Genomic DNA, 14449 nt, shown 5'->3' on the forward strand with positions numbered 1-14449 from the left:
ATACCTAAGTGAGCGTGTTACTGCTGTAATAAATACGTAAAGTAGAACCTCAAAGATGTTAATTGTCCATAACCATAAATGCCTTTTCCTGTTCAATGTACTGTTCAGTCCATTAAGTGTATGTAACTCCTACAATCTCCAGGCTTCTGTTTGGGCCCTGCTAGGGGAGCAAAATGCCTGGACTTTGGCCAAGCAAAATAAAATACATGCTGTGAAATTCTGTTTAACTGCAGAGAATGAAATTACTACTGCAGAATAAGCTTAATAATGCAGTAATAATCTACCAGCAAAAGTTACGCTGGGGAGAATCAATGTCATTTTAAATCCTTGAGGAGGCATGATGAGTTAGAGTGATGTTGAAGGCTGAAATTATGTCATCCCTAATTTGTGCTGGATACCCCACTTCACCAGCAATTTCATCAGAAACAGTGGCACTGGCATGAAATTAAGGCAATGCAAATCGAGAATCAAAATCTTATAAGCAGTTGTTCATTTATGTTTAATTAAGATCTGTTTCTGCTGATTTATTGCTGTTAATTCTTTGCATTAGTAACAAACTCAGCTGTGTCTCACAAATCTGAAGAAGCCAAGGAAAGTATTAGGTATGGCCTAGAGCAACTTTTTCTTTCAGCTGCAAAATGAGATCTGAGTGGACTCATTGGGGTTTCAAGCGTGATTTTCTATTACATGAACTCACAGACAAAGCATTGTATTGATCTGTTGAGAAAAGGTTTAACACAAGATACCATGCATCAAGTTTTGGCTTCTTATGTTAGTTCTTTCCTTCAATCTTTATCTTAGATCAATTTTCTTGTCTGTGGTATGGGCTCCGGACTTCACAACGTAATTTGTAAAACAACATTATTGAGCACAGATCTGCTCTGTGCTTCTGCCACCCCCTTCATCTCCTCTCTTTTATCTCAGTGAAATGGGTTTGCTCATTACTTGTCTGAAGAGATGTTATTTTCTTTTCTTGCTGCAACCCTAAAGCTGTCTGGTAGAAACAGTAATAGTTAAGCTATTGTCTAGGGTTGTTAGAAAATAATTTAGTACAACTTGTGCAGAAAGTCTTATTTATCAGTGTACTGGATATAATGCTGACATTACTTGGTTGTAGCAAGAGTTACCACTGGTTGCCTTTCAGTATGTGGGGATTCAGCTAATTTCCATGCATGAAAGGTTTATTCTCTTATTGTATCTTCATTGCACCGGTGTCTATAAGAAAAATGGAAGCTAGAGCAAAGATGGAATCGACCCCATCAACAGCAGATTCCATTCCTCCTATCTTGAATTCCTTTGCAGTGACTTTTGGCAAAATTGAAATCACCCAATTAACATTGTCAGCTTTGCCAAGAACCTTATTTGAGGGAAAGTAGCAAAGATCAGAAGATACAGGAGCTGCAGACAAAAGGCTGTGTTATAAAGTACTGAAGTACTTCAAAAGTACTGGAAAAAAATCCCTTTTTATTTAAGTTCATCTAAAAGTGGTCTTGAGGCTACCAAAAGCATGAGCAATTTGCCTAGTATCAGGTGAGGGGGTTCTAGGCAGCTGGCACAGACAGCAACCTGCTTACTGCTGAGCAAGGATAGCATTTGCAACATATTTTTATTTTATGAATAAAGAATTGAAGAAGAATTAGAAAATCAGATTGGTAGATTCTGGGAATAATAAACCTTTGTATTGAATTTTGCCTTTTCTATTAATTTTGATGTTCCTTTGTCCACACATGATACCTTACACAAGAATATTTTTTGATTTGCACCTACACAGGTCTGTTGGGACCTCCACTAAGTTGGTGACTTTGACCTCTACCTTTGAAAGTGTTTAGTGTTAACTAATGCAGTTGAAGATAATGGCATTTTTTCTGCATATTTATGAAGGCCTGTGTCTGCAATTATTTGAAAAATTTGCACATAAGGCAGCTGGTTTAAGAACTTAGTTTGCATTTTAGGTAACTTTCATGTGTACTTCCAATGTCATTATGAAATAATGGTGTTTGGTTTGCTGTTCGCAAGTCATGAAGTGTTATTTATTTACTTGTAAGACTGCTGGAAGATTTGCAAATAATGAAAAGGAAAATGTGTTTAGCTAAGTCTTTCTCTCTTTCTGTTTACCTAGAAATATCAATTCCAAGTTTTTCTCACAAATACACTACATGTTGGGAGGAAAAGGCAAGTGTTTACAACGGGGATGAGGAAATTCTGGCACATTTGGCAGGGTCGAGCTCTGTGAGTTCAGCAGCAAGCTGCTGTTTGTTTTATGTTTGTCAGCATGAACCTATGTAGAACATGGCATGGTAGAGAGAGCTTGGAATGTCTCACCTGTCTGTAAAACTGATGTGTTCTGCTCCTTTTGAGTAATGGTTTCCTGTAATGTTTTAGATCAAGTGCAAATTCCCTTCCCCGCTCAGCCCCTACTGTCATCATAACTGTTTTTCTGGATCATGCCAGTGCGCTGCTTAATTGGAAGTGATCAGTTCAGACAAGCTCCGGGGCCATAAGCTATGTCTGAGCCTGAATGAGGCTTTAATATGGCCTCATTTCACCATGGGTATTTCCTTACCTTTACTGTCCTTAGCTTTACTAATTTTGCTTCCTTTTTTGTGCACCCAGCTAAAACCCAGTTGTCATTCCAGGCACAAAAACCTGCAAATCAGCTGTCCTATTAAACTGATATTGTCAAATACATTGTGAGCAAACGAGTCACACTCTTCTTATCAGGCAGGGATGCTGATCACTATGCTAGTGCTGTTCCCAAGCCAAGGAAGGGACAGGCATTGTTGCCTGTAGAGCTTCATGTTTTTTTATCAGAAAAAGTCAGGGCTCCAAACCAGACTTCTGGGAACAAGGGAAATCAATATTAATATTATTTCAGCTTTTGCAGCTATCATATCTGAGAGATGTTCTTCATATAGGAATTCTGGCTACAGTGTACTGTGTGCTGTGCCCCCGAGAAACCCACACAAGCACGTATTTCCAATCTGCCGTATTTTGCACATGATATGCACAGCCATCAGTGCTGAAAGCAGTCTCAGGTCAAGAGTGCAGCAATTGTCAGAAAGCACTATTTTTCTGTCAAGTGAGCAAGGACTTTTTGTGGAAAGCAAGTGAAACCACCGTATTTTTTCCATTTGTAAGCGTCTTTTCCAGTGTTCTTCCATGTGGCTGACCTGGAGGAACCAGGTGGTCTCTCAGATCCCATGAGTGGGAAATGGATGAAATTTGCAAAAGTAATGCACTGCATTTATTCAGCATGAAAACCTCAAAACTTTAAATGTAAAGAGATGCCATTTCACAGCTGCTCTGTATTATCACTGGAGTAAGGGTTTGGGTTAGTTTGATTCAGCAACAATTAGTCAAAATCAGTTGGGTGGAAAGGTAGTTATATGAACGTACAATTAACAAGCTAGCCTAGAGAAATGGCCATCCCACTTGGCATAGTTTTTCGTGAGGGATTAAACCCCCCGATACATTTGAAGTGAAGTTACAACAAAGAAAGGATATAAAGGGAAATTATGAAGAAGCCTTTTTTCAGTGCATGTGGAGCTCTTTCTCTAATTACTTCCTATATTATTTTGGCTCTGTTGTGTCAGATATTTAGAACACGTTTATCTCTGTGTGATGGCAGATTAATCTTTGTTTTTTGACAGAGGAATTTCATTTTTCACAATGTGAAAATAAACAAATTTGGATTTCTTTATACAGTATGACAGCCTTGTTTCTCAAAGTAGCACAGGACTTCCCCAAAGACTTGTGACACATCAGTTTCCTCTCTTTTGTGTGTTTGCCCTTTTTCCTTTCTCATACAGGATCAAATGTTTCACTGGAAGAAAAAAAAATGGATGACCTAAAAAATCAGATAAAAGGTTGGTTGTAGGGTAAGAAGAGGTAGTATAGAATATACAAATTACTTGGGAAAAGTGGCAAAGGCAGCCCCTCTCTAGCTTATGATTGCTTTCCTAGGTAAGTTAATTTTGATAAATTTAAACAGAAATATTTAAAAGAAAAAAATTTGCATTGTTGGAACAGATTTTTTTATTTTTTTAAATTATTGTTTACCCAGTCAATTATGCACTTGTCCTGGTTTTGGCTGGGGTAGATATAATTTTCTTAATAGCAGCTGGTATGGTGCCATGTTTTGGATTTAGGACAATAATCATGTTGATAACACGCGGATGTTTCAGTTGTTGCAGTGCAGTGCAAGTCCAGGACTTGTCAGCTTCGTGTGCTTCCCTGCCAGCGAGGAGGCTGGGGGTGCCCAAGGAGCTGGGAGGGAACACAGCCAGGGCAGCTGGCCCAGAGGGATGTCCATGCTGTCCTGTGGTGGCCCCCCGAACAATAAAATGGGGGGACTTGGCTGGGGGGGTGGGAGGTGGGCAACTGCTGATGGACTGGGCATCAGTCAGCTGGTGGTGAGCAATTGCACCATGCATCACTTTTCTTTTTATTATTATTTTATTATTATTATTATTGTTTTCTTATTATTATTATTGTATTATTTTCTTATTTATGGGCCACTGCATTCACAAGGAGACCCCATGTTAAATTTAGTAAGATAAGAGCATTAACATCCTTGAGGGACTGAGCTGTGTGCTGGCAGCAGGAGATACCTGGTGTCACCTGTTGAACCTTATGGCCAAGAGATGCAGAGAAAATCCTGGCCTGATCTCCCAGCTGGCCCTCCTTGCAGCAGGAGATTGGACTAGAGACTCGCTGAGGTCCTTCCCAACCTGAGGTCACCTGTGATGGTAAGAAGGGACACTGTTTTCAGTGCTGCAGGAGCAAAGGAAAATCTTCCAAAATAATAGCCAGTCTGACATGGGAGAATGATTTCCTAATATCTAATATTTGTCCCTATAGACAAATATTGTCTATACGCACACATGCATTGGTGGAGTCAGTTATGTATGAGAAGGAGAAGCAGTTTTCCTCCTCACCTCTGTAGATAAATGCCAGGAGCATGAGTTTTGTGTGTCTTATTACAGTACTACGAGCATTATAACAATTCCATTCAGTCTCCAGGCCACCCAGAAGCAGGGGATTCATAAATTCACCCATTAATTAGCCTGCAGAGACCACAAGGAGGATGCAGTCCCACAAGCCTGTCTGTACTGTACATAACTCACACCCTAAGAACCTTGTGCTAGTTAATGTAAGGCAAACGTGAAGCACCGTAAGGGGAGAGGGAAGTAATTAAATTAACTCTAGGGGAGGTTTCGAGGGTATTTTATTAATTGCTTTGAATTCCAATTAAAACTATGTATCTAGTGAAGAGCTTCTGATAACAAGTTCGTTATTTGGATCTGGCAGTTGAATGATTTTCTTTTCTTAAAGGAGAAAATAATAGAAAGGATTGTCTTTTATAGAATCTGCAAGGTGTTTGGTTTTTTTTTTGGTTTCTTTGTTGTTTTTTTAATCCAGAATGAAAGTTGTGATGTAAAAGGTATGCCTACAGCTTAGTGTTTTTTTTTTAGGTATGATGCAACTCCATAAATAATTTAATGAACAGACTTTTCAGTTGATTCAGTTGGTACTATGCCTGAAGAAAATAGACTCAGTCAGTTGAAGACCATCAGTGTACATTGACAGTCATGAGTTCATGTGACTATTCTTACTCCAAATGCTCTCATGCTTGGTTACTGTTTTCTGATGGGAATGTTGTTTTTCTCCCAACAAGGCATCTATTAATAACAAAACATCTGAACTTGTTTCAGATCAACAAGTAAGCTTCTGAAAGGAAAAAAAATAAATATGTGTGTGTTTTAACATAGGGATGCAAAAATTATTTGATCTATTGATGCCAGTGGTGAGAACAGAAATGTGCAATTAATTGTGTTAAACCTCTGCTAACAGATTGCTGATATCTGCAAAATCTCCATGCATTTTTCTGAGGTAACCAAAATTTCAGTACTGTTTTGTAGCACAGGGGTTACTCGTGTTTATTTTAATTTTTATAGCTATTACAAACTACCATTATCATAACCCAAGTATTTAAGACAAAGCGATACAGTGTTTGCATCATTCTTGTAGAATGTCTTAGAATTGCATCCAATAATATAAATAATATAAATAATAAATTTGCTTTAATGTTCAGTTGATTCACCTTGTAAATGTGTGTGTTTTGTTGGTGAGATATCAGAGACTTGAAAAGATATTTTCCTTTTCCACTGGAGCTAAAACTTTTGTAACAAATAAATAATCTTTTTGGTATGAAATTCATGAAACAGTAAATATTTTCTGAATCCTGAGAATAAAATGCTTTTGAGAAAGGACATCAAACTTTAGCCTCCAAAATATCAGTCAAGAATGGAAATCCACGAAAATGTTCTTGTCGGAAAATAAGTGCTTAACAAGTTCCTTATTTTATTCTAATGGACATTAGATGCTGAAAATAGGTTTCCACCTGGGACAAACCCTCAATCTCTTTGTTTTTCTCCTCTGATTTTGATGAGAGTTCAGTTCTAACATGAATCTTGCATCTCCTCTTTTCAATGCAAATGTGTTGAGTCGTAGCTCAGAGCTCTGATCTCAGTTCTAATCATTGCTCTGTCAGTGTATTTCTGTGTATTTGAAGAAGACTTTGGCAACCTGACTTTGTTCTGTTTCAGGGCTGTTCCCTGGACCACTACTACTCTGCTGTTCTCTGCAGTAAGCATTACCCACCAGAGGGAGCCGAAGCCAAGAGCTGTCAGATTTTGATCTGCCTTCCAATTCCCTACTGCAGGTCTTCTCTTCCACTTCACAGGAGTTTGGATTCAGGTCTCTGTCCTCAGGTTAGCCTGGGAGCAGGTGAGAACTATGTGGAAAATCAGAACTCATGGTGCTCTTTGACGCAACCATGCTCCCTCAATATTGGGACAATAGAAAAGCAGGGCTATACTTGACTCCTTCTGAGAGGTTCCCTTAAGCATGAGGTCCAGCTGCCGCTAGTGATCTCTAGCAAGAGAAAGAAACCAGCAGCCAGTCTGCTTTACACACATTTGCAGAAAGGAGCTGGATTTAATCCATGGTATGCTTTCTTTTTATTTATAAAAATGAGGCCTGTTAGTGTTCTTCAAATCAACACAGATAAACCATGCTTAAAAAAATAAGGTAACTAAGGTTACCTTATTTCAGTGCCTTCCATCATGGAAAATAATGCCAGCAAAACATTTGTAAGAAGCAGCAAAAATCTTCCCGTTTGCCTTCCCTGAATCATTCCAGATGCTCGACAATTCTCTGAACTCTACTTTCAGTGCATATGAGTTTGCAGAAAGATTTCATAGCAGTGTGTGGTTGAACTCTGGACTCTGGTAGCTGTCACAAGATTCACAGTGGTTTGTAATGCTGTTGGTACATGAAAGTTAATCCTTTGTAAGAACATCAAGTAGTTCTTACAATTCCTGATTAATTTCCCTAAAACTGTTTTAACTCATTATACTTACTTTTCATTTTACATTATGACAATGGGATAAGCTACAACTAAATAGAGTACTAAAAACAAGGTGTTAGATACCTACAATACCTGAAGTGTCTTCTGTTTTCTTTACCTAAAGATTTTAGAGCATGATTTCAAGAGATTTCCTAGTTGTTGGAATTTTTTGTAAAGAATACAATGCTGCTGATAAGTCTGGATGGCTTAGATGAGCATTCAGAAGAGTATAGAGCTAATTTTTCTTGTATCTCTCGTGAACTGACAAAATAAACGTTATTGTTTCTACATCGACAGGACCAAACAGTAAATCCTGTAGAATGGTGACAATAAAATCTGCATGTCATTATAGTGTATCCACTACTAATTGCCATCTGATAGGATGACTCATTTGAATTTTTATTCACTAAAGATGGTGGGCTAAGGCTAGAATTAAGAAAAAAATCACTTAGAAAAGGCATGATATACTGACACTTAGAAAATGCTGTGGCATATTGTCGTTACGATTCCCTTACCACAAAAAGAAAAAAAAAAAAAGTAGTGCTGTATTTTAACCATTCTGATGTTTGAAATTAAAGTCTTCTGACTTGTTCACATCATTACTTAGAGCATTATATCCATTAGCTTCAGTGGAACTCTGCCTTGAGCAGTATTTTACCGAATAAGGTCATTGTCAAGGAAGGTCCAACCTCACAGGCAAGTATCTTCCATTCTTTATAACTTGGGCCCTGGTAACACAATTAGAATGTTGTGGATCAGTGATTCCTGCTCAGATTCCCTGGAATCGATGGAGATCTGTTCATGAGATTTATTCAGGTAGATCCAGACAAATTTAGAATGATGAACAGATAATAGTTCCATCTGCTTTCTACACCACTGATTGTGGGTAGACAGCCTGCTAGACCTCGTGTGAGATTATTTTTCAAACTGAAAATCTTGTCATACAAAAGCAGTAACAATCAAAATAAATAACCTCAATTTCAACTCATGTTTCTGCTCCTTGACAGCTTTTCAAGCCCCTCAGAGGAAGATACGAGAAAGTTGATATCAAATTGCTGTCTAATAGAGTTTGCTTTATGGCTTTCTCAGTTAGAAATTGCCATATATACTTAAACATGAAGTTTTAATAGATTATTTAAATGTTTTATTCTGTCTGGATTCTATCTAACTTACAAAGGGCTCATTATCCATATTTCAGCATTACAGAAAGAATGACTCATTTGTGTGTTTATTTTGCCATCAATTTAGTTAAATAATGACATAACTTCTTGGGATTTTTTATAGGCATTTTCCAGCATTTCAATGGGAATTAATCTGTCAAATGTAGTAAATAGAAAGACAAAAGTAAAGATTTCAGAAAGATTAGCAGGAGACTCCTAAATCTGAAAAGCAAAGCAAGCCTTCAATTATATAGTTTACAATGGTTCCTCCTCAGCAATGGCTATAGAATAAATAATAGAGTCATATGACACTTTGAATGTACATTTTAGGAGTTTCTTAATTAAAGAAAATAAAAAGAGAGAAAATCTTACAACTATTTTTGGAAGAGAAGAGAGCCTGTATTATAATGCCTTTCAGATACAGTTACCTAGCTATGAAGTGACCCTTCATTTCTTTTATTTTTCTTAGATTGCTTTTTTACTCTCCTAATTATTTTTGACAGCTTTTTTTCTTTCTCCTTTGTTTCTGCATTTCATTCACGCTGACATTTCAGTTCTCTCATTTGTTTTATTATTCTCTCTTGCTTTTTGTGGGGGTGATACTTTCATATTCTCTGTTTTCACATTTCACTTCCTTTCCCCTCAGAGTTTTATTGTCTCATATTTTATTCTGAGGTCAGGGAAGAGCAGGGAATATATGGCAGCTGCATGCACAGGAAATATGCTCAGTTCAGTGTTTGAACCTGTGCTTTTTTTTGGTTGTTATTTCAGGTTTTTGATCAGACTGTCTCATGCCAGTTACTGCATGACACATTTATTCATTAGATCCTCCTATACACAGAGATTGCTTCATACTTATATCGAGGAATTCGGTGAAAGATTATATTCTGTATGCACACAGGTTAGTTGAAAATATTTTCCCCCACTGAAAACTTAGGACAAAAAAAATCCCTTTTCAGAATTCAACTAAATATGAGACTTCGGTTGTCATATTTTTGTTATTTTTTTGTTAGATCTGTTCATAATTTCGTTATGCTTCCTACATTGGTCTATATTTACTGTTTTGTCATTATATAATACAAATGTTAAAAGGAAATAGTATTAAGAGAACATTTTGTAGCTATGAATTCCCTCATCTCTTTATATCATCCGCTCAACAGTCTACTATGTCTTCCACTAATAAAGTGCTAATACAGGTACTTCTTCTGAAAGTAAGATGAAGGGCATGCTTTCCTGGTTTGATGTGCCAATCCAGCATGCAGTGTTTGTTGAGATTGTCAAACTGAAGTTTCTGAGAAACGGATTTGTGCTAATGCATGGCAGGAATCGTTCTCTCAGTTGGTGTCCTACCGTTATTCATCATTGCTCTGTGTAAACATTGTAGACACTGACAAATTACAGGTTTTTCCAACTATGACTAGTCCACTTCTCAACATACAACAGTAGAAAAGGGCCATCATAATTCCTTCTGCAGTGGGTTTGACAGGATTAGAATGAGGAAGTCCAGTGTCTGCCACTCATAATTTGATTTTCATTTGCATTGGAAGTTTTCTATATTAAAGATAAAAATAGTTTCCATAGGGAGGTAAGACAAAGTGTGAGAGGATGGAAGAAATACAAGATGGCCATATTTTCAAGAGATCATTAAGAGAATAATCCAAAATGCATGTTGATGTATTAAATCCTGTATTTTGTCACTGGTACATCTGAAGGGTTTAAAAGCTAGATTTGCCAGGTGGTAATGACTTTGGGAGAACAGCAAATTGTAATGCATGCTGCATTGAGATTCAGTTCAGGCAGAGACGGGGCAAAATATCTCAAAAGAATGAAACTTAAACCACAGTAATCCCAGCTACTGTTCATGGTGTTCTTTTTTAGCATTACAATGTGTGATTAATTAGTACATATGGCAATCCAATTGAATAAAAAACAGATTTTTTATTCATAAACAGTCACTGCAAGAGTAATAACATTGCCCTTCCCCTCCTTGTCATGTCACAACTGGCTTGAGAAGTCCAATCAGGCTGCATCAGAGCTTCTGGGTTTTATTCTGTAATGTACTCGTCTAGTTGATTCTGACAGTAGAGAACTGATATTGTCGCATACCTCTTGCACTGTGTTGCACATATACATCTGGAATTTGCTCTGTCTTGTATATGTGCTTAGTCTTCAGGTTTTATGTGGTGATGTGACAAAACAAGGCTTCAGACAACTTTTCTGTTTTAGTAGACTCTTCTTTTATGTTGGAATGGAAAAGAAGCCATGGTGTTCAGTGCTAGCAAAAGCAATGTGCTTGGTAAGCTTGGTATGCCAAGACTCTGTGACTGCTGTTCTGGGAACAGGAGGGAGCTAATGACTACTTCTTTGTGATTTTCAGGTAATGTAGGTTTAGAAACTATATTCTTCTCTAGAAAATGAACCTGTGCCCAATTTGGTGGCCTATGAGCACTTTCAAGAGCACCTTTTCTAAATTCTTAAGGAGTTTTTGAAAATAGTAGTGGCTGCCTTCCAGCAATGTGAGGTACCTAATTACTTGTAAAAAAATCTGTGTTTTTATCCCTTTTTTTACCCAGCCAAGTTCCATTTGAAGGCAGAAAATTTCAGCAATGACCTTATTTGCACCTGCTTAGTTAATCATCTGGGCTCTCATCACATAGTATTCAGCCATATTCCAAATACTAATACCACTGAGATAATATTCAGGAACCTGAAGACCGTGGGCATATGACCAAGTTACCTTCAGTTCTTCTTGGAGGTGAGTGGTTTAATTTCTGTTACCATTCGTTCAATAAAGGAGAATTGTTTCTATGGATCAATTCACTTCTGATAGAATCATGTAGATAGAAATCTCAAATGACCAATATTGTCATTCCATATTCTTCAGTTACTGCACAGTCTGTACTAATGTATTTCAATAATCTCTTTTACTTTACTGTGATACATTATGTCATTTCCTACTGTTTCGCATGAACATCTCTAACAAGATTGCAATGAAAAAAACACAGATGGAGGTGAAGAAATTGTGGCAATGCACAATTGTCCCAGGTAAATTCAAAATAGGCAGCTCTCTGATGTCTAAACATTCTTTCAGATTAGGGGTAGTAGACAAGGTGTCACAATAGGCACAATGCTGTGTTTGAAAATGACTGAAGCCTTCAAAAGATGGTTCTGCTGTAAAGAACCGACACAATGTCCTAATTCTGTAATTTGTGCCTGCGTTGTCTTGCCCATTTCTGAAGTAGCTTACACATTGCTGCAAAGGGCTAACCCTTTGCAATGGTGCCTTCACCACTAGCATAAATGTACACAATGCTAAGCACGGCTGGAATCATCCAATTAAAAACAAGTTTTGGCTAAAGAGCCAAAAGAGTCGTCCTCACAGCGTCTTCCTGTGGAGACTTCTTAGAATCTCTCAGTCAAGTTTTGGAAAAAAAAAAGTTTTTGTTTGTTTTTGTTTTGTTTTTTATGTTGAAAGCTCAGAACTACGAGAATGAATTCCTGATTTCAGTGAGACCAGGATTTCAGCCTTGTGTTGAAACCAAACATATATTTACCTGTGCTATGGAATTAAAGATCAGTGTGATAGGAGTGTTCAGAAGATACATGAATCAAGCCACTTTAAACTTGAAAACCTAATAGAGACAACCCTGTAAGATGGATAACTACCAGTCACAGATTGGTGTGTGGGTTGCTTTTTTGTCTTGAAGGTAATGTTATATTCATGAATAGCAATGTCATAGTTATTACAGTGTGGAACATAGTAAAATCACAATGCAGTAGTGTTAGAATGAATAAGGGACTTATAGAAAGCACTGAAATAGTTCTGATGAGGAATACAAACTCTTTGCCTTTACAGATGAAGAATTAGCCTCTTAGAGATTCTCCAAGGCCCATTTTACATGTACAAAATGCAAGTTTATTCAGTAAACTGGGGGAGGAGGGTGTGCATGCTTATGGATTTTTTCTCATTTATGTAAAACCTAACTAAACAGGACATTTAATTAGATAATTAATTATACAAAACAGGCTATGTGGTTTCTTTTATATTTTTACTGGATTCTCTTAATTTATCAGCTTTTGAAAAAGAAGTATGTGAAGAAGCAGGTGGGTCATTACATTGTTATTTGCCAAAGGAAGGAGTAGACAATTCTTGAGGGAGAACTGCTGCTTGGCCTTCCTGAGACTAGGTAGCACTTTGTTTCTGATGCTGCCTCATCCATGAATATAAGTATAGAAAAATCATATGCTAATTCCCTGTGCAACTAACTGCTAACTAATTTTAATAGAATAATAGAATATTCTAAATAATAGAATGTTTGTTTGGTCAACCGTCATTTTTTTTTTTTTGGAGTCATGATAATCATTAACATCAAAGACATTCTATTAAAATCTATTAGATACTCATGGAAGTGTCTCTAGGCAAAATTAAAAATGGAAAATAAGCAATTCTTTACAGTATATTGTGCATCTGAGTAGAAACTTCAAGTCTAGTTAAGATCAACTCTATTTGTTAGCTTCAAAGCTACTATGGGACCCAAACTGTGAGCTAAGGCTGCCTTCCTTCTCCTCTGAAAATGTCACTTTCTGGGGATAAAACCCTCTAACAGCAATAAAGACTTCACTGGAGCAGGAAGATGCGACTCATTCTTCCCTGTGCCAACTGCAGTGAATTGGTTTTCCCTAGTGTTTGTGAGGTCTGTGAGAAATGTTTGGATAAGATCTCTTGGTGCTGTTCCCAGAACATGTGATATCAAAGAATCCTATTGTTTTGCCAGAGACCTTTTTGTCATTGGGAATTTGGAGACTGGGTTTGCAAAGGGTCAACTGAGGCCAGAATACAAAGACAAAGCTCCTGTAGAGTCTATTCTGGCAGGCCATCTTCTGTCAAAGGCCACTGTATTTCTTCATCTACGAGAATTAGTGACCGTAGCTGCCTAAGAAGTGGGAAATAGGAACTGTGACTATGCTCACTGTGATACTAAGTAGCATCATTGTCTCTCTAGACATCACTCTAGACCAGTGGTCTCCAAAAGTTTTTTTCATCTGTAGCCCATATTTTTTCTCTACTGGCAAGACAGTCCTGGGTGAACTGAAGGTAAGCACACTGACAGTTTATCTCACTACTTTTCTTGGACCTCATAAAGTCTAAAGCTGTAAACAGTCTGTTTGACTTCTGAGTAAATGCAAGAAATTTATCTTCAATCCACCATTGCTGTTCATTGTAATTTAAGATGCAAGCTATCATCACTTGCTTACAAAAGATGAAAAATAATCAGGTTTTCCAGAAACCTTACACTTGTGGTGACCAACTAGTAAATGGTTTGTGTATCTTCCTTCCAAGGAATTTTGTTTCAATGAATGTGGTCAAAAGGTTGTATCAAGTGACAAATGGCAATTTTTTTTTTTTTTTCCAGAACCTTGCAGACTGGAGAAGGAGGTAAAACAAGAAATGGAAAGACTGCAACTTACTGTTGGAAAACATAATGTCATTGATCAGTACTGCTTAGTGGAGATGAAAAGGTGAGAAACAACATCTTAATATGCCTTTTCTTGCAAGTATGAATAATTTGTATGAGATGAGGTAGGTGGGATTACTCTGTCTTCTATTTTCATGTATTTGTAATTACATTATTTGAAATGTGTTGCGTTCTAGGTGCTATAATACAAATAACCAAATGCCCTGTTGTTATACAATGTGATAAGAAATTATATCACATAGTGAAACAAATTATTTCAGCATCTGGTATGATGCAGACCTTTTTTTAAAAAAAGACACAAAATTCACAGCATCACAGTTTCTCTCAAATCCCAAGATACTGTTCGGCTTACTGACAGGTATGTTATGCAACACCTGTTAGAATGCTGAGAAACTGTTTTG

The 14449-nt window shown here is 37.3% G+C and overlaps 1 protein-coding gene across 4 annotated transcripts in view; it reads left to right on the forward strand.

Annotated features, from left to right (window-relative positions):
- The window catches only part of RWDD4 (RWD domain containing 4), a 43691-nt gene that overhangs the window by 17646 nt on the left and 11596 nt on the right, over positions 1–14449 (forward strand). For 3 of the 4 annotated variants that reach the window (XR_011808988.1, XR_011808989.1, XR_011808991.1), the window contains exons 10-14: positions 2120–2229; positions 6609–6789; positions 9343–9472; positions 11145–11326; positions 13986–14091. The gene's annotated coding sequence lies outside the window, so the exon portion shown is untranslated. The remainder of the gene's footprint in view (positions 1–2119; positions 2230–6608; positions 6790–9342; positions 9473–11144; positions 11327–13985; positions 14092–14449) is intronic. The other variant, XR_011808990.1, reaches the window with a different exon arrangement.

Source organism: Anas platyrhynchos, chromosome 4 (genome assembly GCF_047663525.1).
Source record: "Anas platyrhynchos isolate ZD024472 breed Pekin duck chromosome 4, IASCAAS_PekinDuck_T2T, whole genome shotgun sequence".
NCBI classification, from domain to species: Eukaryota; Metazoa; Chordata; class Aves; order Anseriformes; family Anatidae; genus Anas; species Anas platyrhynchos.